This window comes from Phodopus roborovskii, unplaced genomic scaffold (genome assembly GCF_943737965.1).
Source record: "Phodopus roborovskii unplaced genomic scaffold, PHOROB, whole genome shotgun sequence".
NCBI lineage: Eukaryota > Metazoa > Chordata > Mammalia > Rodentia > Cricetidae > Phodopus > Phodopus roborovskii.
The window spans coordinates 12,505,541-12,525,660 of record NW_026126480.1 but is presented as its reverse complement, the minus strand read 5'-3'; the positions used below and the strand labels follow the sequence as shown (position 1 = coordinate 12,525,660).

At 37.5% G+C, this 20,120-nt stretch overlaps 1 protein-coding gene across 2 annotated transcripts in view; it reads right to left on the bottom strand.

Annotated features, from left to right (window-relative positions):
• Positions 1-20,120, bottom strand: part of Fam168a (family with sequence similarity 168 member A) — a 115,543-nt gene that overhangs the window by 88,166 nt on the left and 7,257 nt on the right. Inside the window, exon 1 of one of the 2 annotated variants that reach the window (XM_051192362.1) lies at positions 13,009-13,050. The exons of the other annotated variant lie outside the window; for it this stretch is intronic. The gene's annotated coding sequence lies outside the window, so the exon portion shown is untranslated. Of the gene's footprint in view, positions 1-13,008; positions 13,051-20,120 lie in introns of those variants that run through there. 2 annotated transcript variants of the gene reach the window in all.

Below are 20,120 nucleotides of genomic sequence, written 5' to 3'. Positions count from 1 at the left end.
CCCTGCCCTTATAGGCCACCAATGACAAACCAAATTAAAATTCCACCAAAGTCCAACATAGGGAACCAATGAGCTTTGCAGTCTTCCTTACAGAGCATAGGTGAGGGGTTACTTACAGGGAAAATGTAGGTGACCACAAAATAGCAACCACACCAGAAAGTCTCACCCCATGACTACATAGATGAGTCCCTCCTTTAGTTAACTTTCCACAGTCTGTATACTCTAGCACAGTGGTTCTCAACTTTCCTAATATTGTGATTCTTTAATACAGTTCCTCATGTTGTAGTGAATGCCAACCATAAAATTATTTTCATTCTATTTCATAACTGTAATTTTGCTACTGTTATGAACCATGAAGTAAATCTCTGTGCTTTCCAACCATCTTAGGTGACCCCTGTGTTCAGGTCATGACCCACTGCTCTAGCACCTCCCAAGACCATCTGGCCCCAAGCAATTTAGTGCAGAATATATGTGGCTATATATATATACAAGCATGATTCAGCTCAATATGGATATAATAGGTTAAAGCTATACAGAATTATACACATATATACACTATTACATAGGAAATGGTTAAAAAAATGAATAAAGTCTGTAGTCCATTTAACAGTATTTCATTGGTGTCACATACCTAGTCTTGTGTTACTTTATTTATGATGTCACCATGGGGAAGAGAATGAAAAGGGCTCTGTTTTTTCAAGTGCTGGGAATTGAAACCAGGCCTTGTATAAGTTAGGCAGGGACTCCATCACTAACCTATACCCCAGTCTATGTACTATTTAATCCAACTTCCTTTGAATCTATAATGGTTTAAAAATAAAAAGATTTTCTTTAAAAAGTGATACAATTTAACTAACATCTGAGTATCAACAGTAGGTCAAAAACTGTGCAAGGGTTACACATTCAACAGTTAAATGTTACTAAACAGAGAGAAAAATCTGAAACTTTTTTAATTTTAAATATCCCTAACTTAATTTTTTAAAAAATTGAGATTTTTTTGTTAAGGCTAATCTGTTAACTATTTTCTCTAACATAACAATTATTATTGCCTAAATTTATTACTAACACAATTATGTTAGTAATATGGGTGCATATATACCCAAGCACATAAACTATATTTAGACTTACATAAATTGTATATATGTGGTAGATATATAGACTGATCTAGCTAAGGCAATGATGTCACTTTATCCTCTTTCCACTATGCTATGTATGAAAAGGTTGGGAGCTCAGACAGAAAAGTAGCAACCACATTAAGTTAAATGAAATCCACATTCGGCTGGGAATATAACACAGTGGCAGAATGCTTGCCAAGTATTCAATATGCAAGGCCCAGGGTTTGAGTCTCAGCACAAAAGAAAAAAAATTAACTGAGACATCATGTTAAAGAAATAAAAGCCCTAACCCAACACTTCCATAACGAGATTATGCTGAGATAGCAAGATATACCAAAGGGAGGTACAGTATGGAGTCTGTTTATTTCCATCAGCTTTTCTAATGGTGCAGCTTTGTGCAAGTCACTTGTTCTAGTTAGACTTCTATTGCTGTGATAAATAGCATGACTGCAAACAACTTGGGAAGGAAAGAGTTCATTTGGCTCACAGTTTACAGTCCATCACTGAGAGAAGGCAGGTCACAAATTCAAAGCTTACTGGTTTGCTTTCAATAAGTAACTCAGCCTTCTTTCACCTATTTATCTATCATCTATCTATTTACCTACCTACCTATTTTACATCCCCACTGCCTTCTTTCTCATACAACCAGGACCAGGTGGTACTACTCCCATGGCTGGGCTCTCCCACATAAATTGTTAAACAAGAAAATGCCCCACAAGCTTGCCTACAGGCCAATCTTACAGAGGCATTTTCTCAACTGAGGTTCCTCCTCCCAGATGGCTCTGTCAACTGACAAAAAACTAGCCAGAACACCACTTTTCTAACCTGAATTTTCCTCACCTGTAAAATGGAGAACATGATTATAATGCCTTTCTTAGAACTACCATAGAAATTAAAACAAAGGAAAGCTGTTGGCCAAACTGTAAAGCATTGTGCAAATGTTAGATATTACATTCCTTAACTCTTTAATAAAGAGAGATGCTTCAGAAATTTCTTTGTGTCTACTTTTATAAACAGCAGTATTCTCAATGCTCCAAAACAGAGACTTTTTTTTTTTTTTTTGACCTGAAACAATCAAAACTGTTTCCTGAGAAGGCTTTAAAAACAATACCACATTAAACATTGGTGATTTGTTTTAAAAGCTGGTATGCAGTTAAGAGGATCCCACTGTTTCACCATGCTCCTGAGGCATCCAATTAAGTAATAACATGAGCAAGGAGCTCTTAATTATGGAGGGAAACTTCCACAAGCCAGTGACAGGTGTACTGGGCTCAAGCTGAGATCAAAATAGTTGACTACACAACTAATTCCTCCTTTCCCTACCCCCTCCAAGACACTTTACTTTGCATGTAACCAGTTGAAATGTAAACCAGACCAAATGACTGTCATATTTCAAGCTTTACTACCTTTTATCATGTTAACTCACACCAACTGAGTTTTAAAGGATTACCACCAAAACAGATGGTTTAAACCCACAGTGAGCTTCAGTGATCAGAAATTATAATGGCCACACTGTATTTATGCCCATCACTGGCATTACCACATTTCCCAAATAGTGCCTATTGTAAACAGAAATTACCTTTTTTTCATTTTCATGTACTTTGTAAATAACCTTGAAAATAAAACCATCTTCAAGGGGATGCCTTTTTTTTCCAATTTGCCTACCTTTCTCCCAAATTAAAAAAAAAAAGTTTTTGTCTCTTAAAGTAATTGTGAAAATAAACTAAGCACTCAATAATTCTTTATTTTCTAAATTACAGGCAAGTTTTAGCAGTATTAAAGAGACAAAGTATAGTCCCCCAAATCAAAATCAAAAAAATAATTTCCTCACAGTTTGATTACCCTAAGGTCAAAATCAGAGTTTTCAAAGAGATGGGCTCTCACAGATGTTGATGAGACTGTTCATATTAAATATAAATGATGCCACAAAAGTGCCCACTGGTTCAGAAAGTCATCTTCAAACATCTTCACTACCAAAGAAAAAAGCTCTCAAAAGATCAGATGTCCAAATTTGGTTTGGGGAGAAACTCTTGAGGAGTATATACATACTTAACAAAGAATGAGTCATTATGATAAGAAAAACTCTGGATTGGGATTCAAGTACCAGTCTGTCACATTCCATTTAAGCAGTTATTGAGTAACCACTATCAGAGAATGAGTGCTGAAGGCAAAAGAGGAACATACTAACAATACAGTGCGACAAGTGTCAACAACAGGAAGCATAAAGAGAAACAGCAAACCTTACCTGGCAAAGAGAACTACAGTTTTACTGAGGAAGTAAGGTCAAATTGAGAGAGAAACAGGGGCCATTTGAACAAAAACAAAGACATGAGTAAAGATTCGGCAACAGAAAAGCAAATGGTGAATACCAGGGACTGCAAGTAACTTGGCAGGCTTAGGCTGAGAGGGGGGTAATCTTGGCAGCCAAGGAAAATGGAAACTGCTATCCAGACAAGAGATGCTGAAGAGTGAGTTAAAGCAACAGCTGTGGGGATAGAGAAAGGCACAGATTTAAGAAATGTTAAGGTGATATCTGCCCAGCTTAGTGACAGAGGATAGAAGATAACAAAACCCCAAACTCTTGGCTTGGGTGAGAAAACTAGTGTCTCACTGAGACAAGAAACATTAAGAGAAGGTTTGGAGAAGATACTGAGTTTAGATTTAAGATATCCTTGTGACTTTAAACCAGTTGTTTAATACTTCAAAACCAGTTGACAAAATGGTTAGTACATCTACTTTAATGGTTCTGGTGAGAATTAAATAAAATAATGGAGGGAAGAAGAATTAAAAAATCATTGCCTTCTAGCAATGACTCAGGAAGACTGCTAATACTATCCATTTTTCCTCTCTAAGTACACATTCCCCAACCCTCACTCTGCCAAGATTTAACTGGGCACAAGCAACTCTGCCAGAAACTACATTCTCCAGTAGTATTTACAACTAGGTATGTCACAGGTTTAATGAATGAAATACCAGAAACACTGAAGAATATACCTTTAGCTCTTTTAGGGGCAAGAGGTCCTAGAAACTGAACCCAGGTCCTAATGGATATTAACCATGTTTTCTACCACTCCCTTTTCTTAGAGAACTTTATGCACTCCTCTCTTTTCCCTTCCCACAAACTAGAAAGTCAATGTGTTAATAAGTTACTTATGAATATGCAAACAAAAGCATGGGGAAGGATGGAGGTTCCCCTGGATGGTGTCAAGGAAGCAGAACCTCTGACTACTTTGGTAATGAAAATCCTACATGAGTGTTATTTAAAGATAAATTTCTACATTTGCTTAGCACTAATGTGTGGGTCTCTGTTTTAGCAGTTAATCTGAACTCTTAACTATATAACATCAATGTTTATAAAATCTGCAAAGATGGCTTGGAGTCTTCAGAACCCAGGTAAAGGTGGGAAGCGAGAACCAACTCCATGAAGTAGCCCTCTGTCCCCCACAGGAGTATCAAGGCATGCATGCCCTGCCGCACATATACATATTTAAATTTAAAATCTGTTAAGAAAAATAACTAGGGGCTGGAGAGATGGCTCAAAAGGATAAGAGCACTGGGTGCTCTTCCAAAGGTTCTGAGTTCAATTCCCAGCACCCACATGGTGGTTCACAACCATCTATGAGATCTGGTGTCCCTCTTCTGGTGTATAGACATACATACAGACAGAACATTGTATTCATAATAAATACTTTTTTTAAAAAAAAAAAAATAACCAAGACATGTTTCAGAGCTATTCACAGTGCCTTCAGGATTAGGAAGAAGAACATTCATGAGTATACAAGCACACATCATGCATGCATGCACACACTCAGCACACAATATTCTTTTAAAAATTCAAAGCTCTGAGTCAGGCCTGGTAATGAATGCCTTTCATTCCAGCACTTGGTAAGCAAATCTCAGTGAATTCTAGGCCAGTCTGATCTACATAGAAAGTCCCAAGTCAGACAGGTCTATAAGCGTGAGACCTGGCTCAAAATACATCATCATCATCATCAACAACAAAAAAGCCAACTAACTTTTACAAGATCTTGTAATAAACAGATTACTTAATGACAAACAAATCTGCAATTAGGAACAACAAAAGACTTCTGACAGTCTTAGGTGAGGGATAATTTACCTGAACATAAAATAAGGGCTTAGAATTTTTCAAATATTTTAAACTATAGTTTATATGCAGAAATAGTCCTGGACAAGCCAGCAGGAATAGAAAGTAGCTAGGCTCTGACATGACTATATTCAGATGTGAAAATACCTGGAAGCTAAATCAGTACAAATGGCTTCTACTCAAGAATGAGGAAGATGGCTCTCCATGGAACCAGCCCCTTGATCTGCTTAAGTCTGTTGAGATGTTCTAACTAGAGCTCACATTTTTTCATTTTAAAAATAAAGGGATATGGTATATATTTGCAAGACAGATAACCCAAAGCACTAGAGCCCGAGGTTTTAACTATGGGGCATTAACTATGGGTTTTTTGTTGTTGTTGTTGTTTTGTTTTGTTTTTTTGTTTGTTTGGTTGGTTGGTTTTTTGTTTTGTTTTGTTTTGTTTTTGAGACAGGGTTTCTCTGTATAAACACTACTGGATGTCCTGGAACTCACTCTATAGACCAGGCTGACCTCAAACTCACTGAGATCTGCCTGCCTCTGCCTCCTGAGTGCTGGAATTAAAGGCATGAGGCATCACCACCCACTGTATTAGCTACCTTTGACATCACCAAAGTGAGCAGATAATTCCCAAAGGAAAAAGAGTAAATTATGATAAATATAAAGAAACCTAGATTCTAATCCCAGGTTCTTCAGTTTTAAATTGTATGACCTTGAACAGATGGATGCTTGTCTGGGTTTCTGTCCTTGTCTGTACTTATAAGAACAGTGAAGAAGATGATAATTTCTTTCCATTCTGTGAAATTCCAAAGTTTGTAAAATTTTTCATAAGATTAAAAAGCTTCTAAGGCTAAGCCTAGTGGCACACACCTTTAATCCTAGTTCTTAGAAGGCAGAGGCAGAAGAACTCCCACAAGTTTGAGGCTATCTTGGTCTACATGTGATCTCTAGGTCGGTCAGGACCATACAACAAAATTGTGTTTCCAAAACATTAACATAAATTTGAGCCAACCCTGGGGCATAAAAGCAGAACTGAACCCACCTCTCAGTCATTGCAGCAAGAGGTGAATTAGCTAGGGCAATGCTGAAGAGCTCACCCTGGTGGTGGAGACAGTGAACTGGGGGGCAGAACAACCCTGCAGCTGCCCAGGCCCCGAACCAGGGTTATGATATGGCCCACCCCACATCCCCATTTATGATCTGTGGAGCACATGAAGGGATCTGACCCGTAGACCCAAAATACAGGATCTCCACAACATAGGGCAGCAACCGGATATCCAAGAATCCCAGTGAGGGCCCAGCATTGACAGTGTAGTAGAAACCAGAGGCCTCAAAACAAACCAATGACTCTTTGCACTGAACACTTGCAAGTAAAGATATATGGACAAAGGCTTTACTGCATGACTCACTGTCACACCACAGCTTCCATGATGAGATTTTAATATTTTTTCCTTTTATAAATTTTTGTTTGTTCTCTTTTTTCCCCTTTTTTCTCTTAAATTTTTTTTTATTTGGGGATGTGCAGGGGCAGAGGGTAGATGCAAAGGAACAGAGAAATAATGAATGGGATCAAGACATATGATGTAAAAGACAACAATTAACATAAACTTATTTTTCTATTATTTTAATGCTAATTTAAAACAAGCTTGGAGGCTAGAGAAAGGACTCAGCAGTTAAGAGCTCTTGCAGAGAGCCCATGTTTGGTTCCCACTACACATGCCCGGAAGCTCACAACTGCCTGTAACTCAAACTCCAAGGGCAGTCAGAATTCTTCCTCTGATTTCTGTGGAACTGCACTCCCATGCACATATCCCACGTATGTATACAGTGTAATTAAAAATAAAAAGTAATATTTTTTCTAAAAGAGCGAGTAAGCAAGAGTTCAAATGGAATGTATTGGCTCATGCCTATAATCCAAGCTCTTCAGATAGCCTGAGACTGGAGAACTGCTTTAAATTAAGAGACTACCCTGGGCTATATATCAAATACCAGGCTACCCAGGGCTATACACTGTGACCCTCTTTTATAAGGCAGGAGGGGAACACAGCTAACCCAAAAACTCACAGAATATATTACCATTTCAGTTTCTTCATTTAAAATGGAATTAAGAAAAGTATTGGAACATAATTTGCCACTGACTTATTTTCTTTACAGAAAACAAAAGAAATCTGACAAGGCAATCAAAAGGAGTCCAATATAATTAAATTCACCCACACATCAGGGAAGATTGTTTCTTCAAATGCTTAAATATAAACCCTCTCTCATGAAGACTGTAGGCAGTTTGGGGGGGGCTGTTTGTTTTGTTTTGTTTTGTTTTTCAAGACAGGGTTTCTTTCTACTGCTTTGTAATCTATTCTGGAACTCATTCTGCAGACAGTTAAAGTAGCTCAAATAGTAAGTGCCACTATAATTAGGGTTATTGTAATTCTCACATACAAGCAAATAGTGACCAAGAATGTTTCAGGAAAAAGCAAAGGCTATAAATATAAACTAGCAATTTTGGCAATAATACTAGACTAATAATACTAGACCAAGCATCAACTCTTTCACTCACCCATTCTTCCTAACTTTTACAGAATATGAAACAGATCTTTTCTCTCTTTTTGACTCCTCAGCCCTTGTCTTCTCTAACCCTTTAACAGCTCTTACAATTAATCTACCAGGAAACTTTTTTTTTGCCTTGAACTTGAAAAAGAAAGGCACATAGGAGTGAATGCTGGTCATGAATGCTGGGAATTGAACCCAGGTCTTCTTAAAGAGCGGGCAGCTGAGCCATCTCTTTAGCCTGACCAGATATTTTAAAGGCTGAGTCTTATCTTCAGTTAGCCTAAATGAAAGAACTGATTTTCCACATAAGCAAATAAATATTAGGATGTATTTCTAAGAAAATAGATGTGAAACTCTAGCCAACAGCCGAGAAGTATGGTGGGACAAAAATATATATATATAGGATTTGAAGTCAGAAGTTCTGGAATTTAGGGTCCATACTCTGCTACACTCAGGTTTTGTATAATTACCTCATCTCATTTTTTTTCTTACCTACAGATCATTCCGTACAAAATAATAAGGTAGAAAATTCATTTCATGGACCAGGAAGATGGCTCAGCAGGGCTAGGTGGTGATGGTACATGCCTTTAATCCCAGCACTTGGGAGGCAGAGGCAGGCTGATCTCTGTGGATTTGAGGTCAGCTTGGTCTACAGAGTTCCAGGACAGCCAGGACTGTTAGTTTCACAGACAAACCCTGTCTCAAAAAAAAAGCTGTCTACCATCACCCCTGATGATGATCTGAGTTCAATCTCTGGAACTCTGACCTCCACATAAATTCTGTGACACATGGATTCAGTCACACACACACACACAAAATAAATAATAAAAATAATAACTTTAAATATAAAATTAGTAAATGTGGTGGCATAGGCCTGTAAACTCAGCACTTGTAAAACAGAGGCAGAAGGATTATAAATTCAAAGCCAACCTGAACTGCATGGCTAGGTCCTATCTTTGAAAATGGAGGCTGGGGTATTGGAGGCAGGAAATATATTCCATATATATCATCTATAATGAAAGCTGTTTGTTATTTATTTCTTTCTCTCTTTCTCTCTCTCTTCCTTCCTTTCTTTCTTTCCTTTTCAAGATAAATAAGGTCTTGCTACATAAACTGGCCAGCTGATACTCACTATATAGAGCAAACTGGTCTCTAATTCAGGCCAATACTTCTATCTCAGTATCTCAAGTGCTGGGATTACAAGTTTATACCATCACCCCCACATGCACATAAATTGTATTTAGACTCTGAAGTCAGATTGCTGCATATACCTTCTTAACTGTAACACTGAGCCAGCATCATTATAATCATCCTTGGCTTGTTGCTGAATACAATAAATACAAAGATGAGGAACAAAAAAATTGGTTCTGTTTGAAGAAACAAGTTTAGTAAAATAAAAACAAATTTTTATTTTAGGGGAATGGTGTTTTTTGCTGTTGTTGTTATTGTTTTGAGACAGGGTCTTACCTTACTTTACAAAGTAAGGTTTGCCCAGAGCTCAATACATGGCCCAGACTGCCTTCAACTCACAGTGATCTTTTAGTTTCAGAACCTAATGCTGAAATCATAGGCATAAGTAAAACTTTAAGTAACATAAAAATTCTTATAAATAATTATGCCAAGTGATGGTGGCACACACCTTTAACCCCAGAACTTGGGAGGCAGAGGCAGGCAGATCTCTGTGAGATCAAGGCCACCCTAGTCTACAGAGTGAGTTCCAGGACAGGCTCCAAAGCTACACAAAGAAACCCTGTCTCAAAAAAACAAAAAAAGAAAGGAAAAAATAAAGGGAAGAAGGGAGGGAGAAGAATAGAAGGAAGGAAGGAATATAAACATTGTCACACATAAAGTTAATATAACAAAGTCATACTCATTCAAATGGAGCCTGGGAAAATCCATTTCTTTAATCACTACACTTCCTTCATACAATGAGTATAAAGACAATGATTAAAAAAAGAAATCTAAATGAAAGAAATCTAAATGTGCTATCTCAGAATCATATAAAATGCAGACTTGTAAACTGCCCTGAAGTCAACTGTTACATCCGGATAATAGAGAAGGCAGTAATCCACAACATAATGCAGTCACATTTAATAAAGAAAAAATGACAGTCTGAAAAAAAAAAATAAAACTGATGTATGTAATAAAATTTGAAGCCAGAAGCCCCTCTTCAGACAGTAAAATCCTTAACCAAGATATCAGAGCAGTCAGAAACATCAATAATTAAACATGATGAAAATCTGGGTTGATATCCCACTAAGGAGAAGCATCATCTGCATTACTAAAACACTGTAAACAGAATCCATTTTCAGGAAGTAATTACCTGGATATGACTGCATAAAATTAAGCTTTCTAATCTGAGAAAACAGATGTTCTACTTGCCAACCACCTGCACCTCTTTTTATGTAATGTGCCAACATGTCTCACCTGAAAGCCACCACTGGATTCGTGTGTAATAACTGTTAACCTCTGTATATAATCCTAAAGGACTTAAAACTGGGGTTTCAACTTGAGTGTCCTCATTAGACATACTAGTTGCTAACTCCATCCCTCCCTATAACCAACAGTCCATACATTACCCAACATCTGAAGTTTTTCTAAACAGGGAACTTCTTCCTTCCTTATTCCATGGATCAAGATTATATCAGGATCCAAGTTCCACCTTAAAAATCCCCTTGGCCTAAGTCACATGTATCCTCACTTCTCCCCGTTCACTTTCACCATGAAGTTACATTCACACAGTACTTTCTCTACCCATGACCTCATTCTGACTTCTTTAATGATTCCCAAGAACTGTAATAAAATTTACCAAAATGTCTCCTTTACATAGTTCAAGTAAAAATTTTAATACTTCTCTTAAAATAGCTGGTAGCTGACAGTGAATTTTTACTAAACACCTAATCAAATTAAAATCATAGAATAATCCTAAACTTTTCATACCTATTATCTTATTTGATCTTTACATTCAATGGGACATCAACTATTATTATCCCTATTCCAAGTTTCAGAGGAAGTCAGTTGTCCCAAGAAACCCAAAATAAGCCAGAATTTCAACCAAGTTCATATGATCACAAACCCATTGCCCTTTTTCAAGTTTTGAGAGGTATTTTTTGTTTGGTTGGTTGATTTAGTTTGGGTTTTGTTTTGTTGTTGTTGGTGGTGGTGGTGGGTTTTTTTGTTTTTGTTTTTGTTTTGTTTGTTTGTTTTGTTTTTTTCTTAATTCTTAAACAGGAGCTGGAGAGATGGCTAAGCAGTTAAGAGCACTGGCTGCTCTTCTAGAAGCTCTGTGTTCAGTCCCTAGCACCCACATGGCAGCTCATAATTGCCTCCTGTTCAGGGGGATTCAACACCCTCACATAGACATACATGAAGGTAAAACACCAATGCATATAAAATAGCTTTTAAAAAGAATTATTAAAACAGCATTCCTAAGGAGATGTACTTTAGTGAGCAAACTATACAAACATGAGGGGACATGAGTTCAGATCCCCAGTGCTATGTAAAATCTAGGTACAACACCCATCTGTAACTCCAGAATGATACAGTGAAATGAAAGATGGATCCTGTGGTAACTAAACAATCAGCCTCGCTGGAACAAGGAACTCTAAGTTCAATCAAATACCCTGCCTCAAAAGAGCAATAGATAAATAAGATAACAATGTTGACTTCTGACCTCTGTACACACCTACAGAAGCACATACACCCACCTGGCTTACAATGCACTTTATCAAGTACATGGCTGCACTCACAGACATATCATAATACAACAACAACAACAACAACAATAATAATAATGCATTTTAAATCTTAAAAATAGGGGGCTAGAGAGATGGTTCAGTGGTTAAGAGTACTGACTGTTTCTGCAAGAAGACCTGGGTTCAATTCCCAGTACCCACATGACAGCTAACAACTGTTTGTAACTCCAATATCTGACACCCTCACACAGACACACATGCACGCAGAACACTAATGCAAAAAATAACAATAATAGTAAAAATAAATTAAATCTTAAAAATAAAAAATAACGGGCTTCGGTGGCACACACCTTTTATCCTAGCACTTGGAAGGCAGAGACAGGAGGATTTCTGTGAATTCAAGGCCAGCCTGGTCTACAAAGTGAGTTCCAGGACAGTCAGAGCTGTTACACAAAGAAACCCTATCTCGAAAAACAAAAATAAGTAAAATGCAATAAAAAGAACAACAGATACATACATCTGATGACAGGTACTAGTTCATGTATATTATATTATCTAAGTTTATTAGAAACTTGAATGTATTTTCAGGTATGTCTTATACTGTAACTGAAAATCTAGTGTAGATATTGAATTTGGTAAATAGCCTGTCACTAATTAGCTGAAATATCTTAATTTAGTTACTTCTGTGAATTAATTTTCTCTTCTCTTCCTCAAGGGTTTGCATAGGTAAAATGGAAACAATACCTACTACTTCTCAGGACTCTCATTAAAATTTAGAGATAATATATGTAAACCACTTAGGGCAATGTCTAGCACATGGTAGCTATAATCATCTCCTGCCCTCTGTGGATTTTCTCAGCCAAAATACACAGCTGAAATTTTAAAGCACAATCGATACTCTAAATACAATAGGCTGTTTGGTACTATGGAAAATAAATATTTAGGTGATTTAAAATTTTAATTTCAATCAGATCTTCTGGCTGGGGTGGGGGGCAATCCCAATAATCAAAATCAACCTGCCTTGAATCCCTAAGCAAAATCTCTTCCCTCTTCAGGAGATCCCAGCTACCTAGTAACCACCTGCCAACCCCAAACTAAAGAAAATTGGCTCTGTTTTGGGCTAATTACCCAAGCAGCCTGAACAATCTGGAATAAAGGGAATTGTCAGCTAGAATGTTAGTGAAATTATCCACAACAGGAGACCAGAGAATCCAAATACCACCAGGCAGTTATTTCCATGAGAATAAAATCACAATTTATGAGCCCTGCAAATTATACCATTATTAAAACAAACATCCCATTGAGGCTACAGCTATCAGATAAATGGCTTTATTGTCCCTATTGTTTCATCCACTGCTACAAAGAGGTACAAACTGAATGAGCTGTTACCAGAAGCAGTAATTTCTAAGAAACTGCAATACAGACCTCCATCTTAAAGCTGCTTTGTGCTGGGGTGTACACACTCTAGAGGAGAAAGGGGAAGGAGGAATCAATTGCTCTTCACCTGCCAACAAACTCAAAAATCCAAGGCTTGATACACAAAACTCACCAGTTTTCCCTGCTTTGTTTTCTCTCTCAGCAGGCAGTTCCTAGGCTTGTCCAGGAAGAAGAATCTGAACTGAGCAAATCGGTCTATTCACTAGGAAACCTTTACAATCCTCCAACCCAAATAAACACAGAAGAGACAAGAAAATGGTCCCCAGTTTCCTTGGCTCCCAACAATACAAAATACCTCAAGCTAGAGCACTGAGAACTAATGAAAGTACAAAAGCATGGCAGAGGCCCCTCCCATTAATAATAAAGAAAAGCAAATCCCTTTACACTGTTAGCATCACATACCTCAAACTGTATCTTCAGCCTTAAATAAATAACCTGATTCATACTATGAAACAACTATTCTGTGCTGATTTACATCATGGAAGAGGCAAGGCGAATGCAACTCACTGAATGCACAAATATAAAGATTTTGATAGTGGAAGAAATGTCAACCACTGCACACAGTATTCCTAGTTCTCACAACCCTGAGGTAGAACAGACACATCCGTGCTGAAAGGTAAAACTTTAAGACTCGGATAAAGAAAGTCACTTTCCCAAAGTCACAGAGCTTCTAAAACTAAGGTCTAAGCTAAAGGTTCTCTTTTTTTAAAATTATAAACTCTTTTAAGTTTTTGCTTTCTTTATCCTCTCTCTTAGTGGTACTTAATAAAATACTTTTTAAAACATAACTCTGAGCTATCAAACCTAAATTCTATCTGAATCTGTCATGAAGTTCTAGTATTATAGTCATGAAAGGTGTAGAACTAATAAACTAAGCATAAAGTTCACTTTCTAAAACAAATGTATAAAGTGAGTGATGATCATAACCTCAGGCTCATAGATTTTATAGTTTACTCAGAGCACAATGGAAACTAAACAGAACTCTTGGACTACAAGTTCACTGCTTATGCAACTTTTATCATAATGCCAAATTTACATCGAGGCATAAAGACTCACATATATAATTGGGGTTCCTTGCTTATTTATGTACAACATATGTTCATAATTAATATTTTGAGGAACATTGGCCATGGAGGAGGCACCAGAAAGCCCTACAAGGCCTCAAGCTACCTAAATCTAAATTTTCCTGCTAGAAAAGCACTAGAAGTCGATTTTAAAGGCAGAGCTTTAAAATCCTCAGTGTTGATCCTCAGGGGAGACCTGCCCTTTCCTAAACAGAAACAGAGGAGTGGATTAGGGAATGGTCACAGAGGGGAGGGTGGGGGGGAGACTGGGTGGAGAGGAGGGAGGAGAAACAGTGGCTGGAATCTAAAATTAATTAATTTTAAAAAGAAATAAAGAAAAACACATCAACAGCTGCTTGAGTTAGGGTCAGAACAAATGGGAACGATTTTAAAGACACATCAGGAAACTTTTAGAGGAGATAAGAATGCTCACCATCAGAACTGTAGTGATGGTTTTATGGGTATAACCAGATGGCAAAACTTACCAAACTACATTAAATTTGTCACTGAAGCTGTTTAAGGGAAAACACACTCACATACAAACGATCACACCACATTTGCTTTTCTACTAACCACTGACCATCACATTACAGAATCAACCTTTAATTTTTGTCTAAATATACATATGCCAAGCAAATGAACTATTTCCTTAACCAATTTAGTTTCTAGTTTATTTTAATAAGACATCATTGAAAGATCTAAATATTTATGAGTAACAAGTTTTTTTTCTACACAATAGCATTTTGGAATACATTTTCATATAAATGTAATTAATTGTAAATGTGACTTGGTAAAAGAATAAAAAGTAAATGTTACTTTTTTTTCTATTATACAAACTTGGAAATGAATTCTACACTTGATTCCTACTAGTGGATCTAGTAAAGTTTCTAAATCTGTACCAGTTCTTCAAAGTCAAAGTGAGCAAAATGCACATCTATAATCACAACTCTCAAAAGACAGGAACTGCAGATCTCTACGGGTTTGAGGCCAGCCTAGTCTATAAAGTAAGTTCCAGGCCAGCTTTTCTTTAAAATAAATAAATAAATTAGTCAAAATGAGAGTGATAATAACCAGGTTACTGGTGTTAGTTTTGGCTATGTATGTAACTGGATACTACTAACATTTATTTCTTACAAGTTTGAAAGCTGGGAAGTTCAAAAACAAGGTGCCAGGAGTTGCAATGTCGGGTAAGGACTTGCTTCCTGTCTTCCAGATGGCACTCTTCCCATTGCACCCTCACACAGTAGAGAACAGAGACAGGGGCATGCTCCCTAGTATGTCTTATAAGAACACTTATATCCCCATCACGAGCATTCTATAATCAAAATCTAATTATGTCCCAAAGGCCTCATTTCCAAATGCCATCACATTGAGGATTAGAGCTTTGGGATGTGAATTTGAAGGAGACACCATCAGTTAATAGGACTATGCCCTACATCAACCAGTGAAGTAACCACTTTATTTCATTTAATCCTCACAACAGCTACATAATATAAATACCACTATATTTTCATCTAATAAATAGAAAAAGTTATGAAAATATTAAATCATTTGAAGATTACACATCAAGTAAATCCAACAACTGGGATTTAAACTCATTTGCAAAGTTATTCTGATGAATAAATTTAAATGACAAAAATACTATCATTGTCAGTATCAAATAAATAATAGAATTTCTACTCTCTGCTCCTTCCCCTCCTGCCCCTCCTGCCCCTCCTGCCCCTCCTGCCCCTCCTGCCCCTCCTGCCCCTCCTGCCCCTCCTGCCCCTCCTGCCCCTCCTGCCCCTCCTGCCCCTCCTGCCCCTCCTGCCCCATGCAAAGATTAAACACAGGCCCTAGTGTTCTATCCCTGAGATACTACAACCCACATGCAAACTTTGGATAGTGTCTCAGCCCTGGCTAGCTCAAACTCATGGTAAATCTTTTTGACTCAGCTTCCCAAGTGCTGGGATTATAGACATGAAGCACCATTCCTAGTAACCTCTATTATTTAAACCAGGCTTCTCTAAAGAAATAGTGTATCAAAAAGAAAAAATCGATATTCAATAGATTAAATTTTTAACTGGTTAAGATTAATAGCATGTTCTTTACCTAATTCATCCCTAAGACTATTATTAGTTTTACCAGCACAGAAAAAAAAAAAAAAATGAAATTCAAGGATGTTAAATGTTCAGTGATAGTAGAAACCAAATCTGTATCATTGAATGAAGACCAAAGTCAAAGCCCCACTTCTTCTGACATCTAATAGGGACTGAAGACTAGTAGCTGTCCAGGAATCCTCCAGGCCTTCTGCTTTAGATTGGCATCTTCATAGATTGAGAAGCAACTGGTTCTCAGCCTCTCCAGTGTCAAGACAGTCACTATTGGACTGCTCAGAGGATATCGTCTAAGCCAGTCTAACAAACCCACTTTTAATATATCCAACTGGTTTTGTTCCTCTAGAGCAGTGGTTCTCAACCTTCCTAATGCTACAATCCTTTAATACAATTCCTCATGTGTGGTGATGCCCAACCAGTAAGATTATTTGTGCTGTTACTTTATAACTAATTTTGCTACTGTTATGAATCATTCTGATATGCAAACTATCTGACATTCTATACACGACCCCCCTAAACGGGTCATGACCCAGAGGTTAAGAATTGCTGCTCTCAAAAATCTTAATACACTCCAATAAGAAATAAGCCTGGAAATACATTAAATAAAAGCATGTCAGTTTTGATTAAATTGAAGCAATGAAACCAATGGTAAAAATGCACACAAATAAAACAAAAACAAACAACAAAACTATTCAGTTTCATGGCTGAAGAGATGGCCTAGCAATTAAGAGCACTGGCTGCTCTTCCAGAGGACCCGATTCAATTCCTAGCACCCACAAGGCAACTCACAACTGTCCAGTTCCAGGGGATCTGTCACCTTCACACCAATGCACATAAAATTATTTAAATAAATTACTTTAAAAAAAAACTATTCAGTTTCACTGAAAGAATGTTTCTGATAAAAACACAAAGATTATTAATTTATTAAATCTCAAATCTCAATCCTTAACTATATATCTTTTTTCATTCTGTGTGGTAAGACACAAAATAGAGTGTTTTTGCTATGTAACGAAGTACAAGAAGTGACTCAAAAGCTCTAAAACATCCATGCAATGGGGCTGCAAGCTGAACTAGCTGTTTTTACATAAAACTCATTTTCAACTGAACAAACAATTGGCAGGCAAACCATGATTATTCAGACTTGGATGTTTGGCAGACACTTTTTCAAAAATGAACAATGCAAGACTGTCACTCAAGGAAAACAACTGCCAGTATTTGTTGCCCATAATAAAATTGGAACTTTCAAAAGAAAATTAGAAAAGATTTGTTGGTGGCAGTGGTGTCACACACCTTTAATTCCAGCACTCAGGGAGGCAGAGGCAGGCAGATCTCTGTGAGTTCCAGGCTAGCATGGTATACAGAGCAAGTTCAAGGACAGCCAGGACTACACAGAGAAACCCTGTCTTGGAAAAGAAAAAAGAAAGAAAGAAAGGAAGGAAGGAAGGAAGGAAGGAAGGAAGGAAGGAAGGAAGGAAGGAAGGAAGGAAGATGGAAGGAAAAAAGATTTGTCTGAGGGGATCAGTAGTAATATTAGTAAATGTGATTTTTTTCATTGGTCAGTAGAAAACACTGACCTTTTTAGATCGCTCAGAGCCACAGAGTGAATTATGTAACCCCCTCTCAAATGGATGTTGAAGCCAAATAAGATGGGATAGTCAGATTGGAAATTGGAGCCTTTGGGAAAGCTAGGTTTAGATTATTTATAATGAGGTATAGATGAGGTTTAATGTAGACTAATGATGAAATTAGCACCCTTATTAAGAAGAGACACCAGAGAGAGGGCCATGTGTCACACACCTATAATCCCAGCACTTGAGTGGCAGAGACAGGAGGATCAATCAGCAAGTTTGAAGCCAAAATAGACTACATGAAATCCTGTCTCAAAAAGATAAAAAAGGTACCTACAAGATGGCGAAAGGGTGCTTGCTGTCAAGCCTGACAACCTAAGTTCTACTTTGGGAACATACATGTTAGGAGAAAACTACCTCCCCCCACATTACTCTCTGATTTTCACTGTGAGTTCACACACACTCGAACTATTAAAAAAAAAAAAAAATTAACAGACTGGACAGGCATGGTGGCTCATGCCTTAATCCTAGCACTCAAAAGACAAAGGCTGATAGGTTTCTTTAGTTCCAAGCCAAGCAGGATGGAACAAAAATCAAGCCTTGTCCGGAAAAAAAGGAAAAAAAAAAAAAAAAAAAAAAAAACAAAAGATTAACAGAAAACTTTACTATGTTCTCATGAAAGCAAGCATACTTACCATTACCACCCACATATGTGACCACATTGCCAGAAGTAGCTACCTATAAGCCAAGAAAACCTTCATAAAAAAATTAACCTAAATCAGGAGGTGGTAGTGCACACCTTTAATCCCAGCACTTAGAAAGCAGAGGCAGGCAGATCTCTACATTTTTATCTCTACATTTTGAGTTTGATGCCAGCCTGGTCTACAGAGCAAGTTCCAGAACAGTCAGGACTACACAGGGAAACCCTTTCTTTAAAAAAATAAAGAAACTACTACAGTTGTTTCTTTATAAAAGCTATCTAATAAATAGGCTGACAAGTATTCCTGGGACTGTTTACTCACTTGTTTGCCTGTTTTTGATACCAGGTCTTCTGTGTAGTCAACTTAGCCTCAAGTACTGGGGTTACAGCATCCCTTCCTTTTCCAACCCACATACCTGAATTTTCTTTATATACGCCACAAAAAGTAAACCATGGCAATTGGTTAAATTCAGAAGCATACAAGAATCCAGACAAATATTTAAAAGATTAGAAAAAAATTTTTTTTAATTTTGTTTGTTTTTAGGGATTTTTCAAGACAGGGTTTCTCTGTGTGTGTAGTTCTGGCTGTCCTGGAACACAGAGAAATCTGCCTGCCTCTGCCTCCTAAGTGCTGGCATTAAAGGTTGTACTACCAGTGCCTGGCCTTTTTTTTTTTTTTTTTTTAACTTTTTAAACAGTCTCCAACTTGCTACGGAACCAAGAATGAAGTTGAACTCATCTTTCTGCCTCTACTTCCCAAATCCTGGTGTGTGCATGATATGAAGCACTTTTTTTTTTTCAATCTATGTTTTCTACATAAATATGCATTTGCTGCTACAGTTCAAATATTTGTGCCCTTCAAAATTCCTGTTGAAACTTAACCCCTATTATATAGGTGGTATATTAAGAGGCAAGGATTCTCCAGGACAGGATCCAAAGCTACAGAGAAACCCTTTCTCAAAAGTAAAAACATAAAAGGAGGCAAGGATTCTGGGGAAGTGAGGTCATGAGGGCTCCACTCTTGAAAATGGGCTTACAACAGCATAAAAGGAGCGAGCCTCCTACACCTAACTCTTTGGGACCTTCAACCCAAGGAAGACACAGCTATGGTCCCTGGGGGCACAACAAAGAATCATCCTGAAAACAAAGAGTCCTTTCCAGATGCCAAATCTGCTGGTATCATGATCTTAGACTTCCTAGCCTCAAGAATTCTGAGAAATAGTCCAGCAGTGATACCACCTGTCTTTAATCTCAGCACCTGGTCAACAGAGGCAGGCAGATCTCTATCAAGTTCAAGACCAGCCTGGTCTACAGAGTCAGTTCTAGGACAGCCAGAGTTGTTACACAGAGAAACCCTGTGTAGAAAAACCAAATATATAAATGAATTCTGAGAAGTCTCTATTATTTGTAAATGACCCTAAGGGATTGTTACAGCAATAAGAAAGACTAAGACAACAATACCTACTATGCACACACACTGCCTATCTACAAGAAGTCATAAATACTGGTCCGAGTATGATAGTGTATTTTAACACTTTCTTGGATAATTCTGATGAACAACAAAGACTTTACATAAGTAGGTTTGAACTACTGATATAATTGTTTAAAACTGAGATGCTTTACATACAGTAACTTTAAAAGAACAGCCAGTCACTGGCAGCACACATCATTAATCCCAGCACTCAGGAAGCAGAGGCAGGCAGACATTTTTGAGTTCAAAGCCAGCCTGGTCTACAAAGTGAGTTCCAGAACAGCCATGGCTACACAAAGGGACTCTGTCTCAAAAAAAAAAAAAA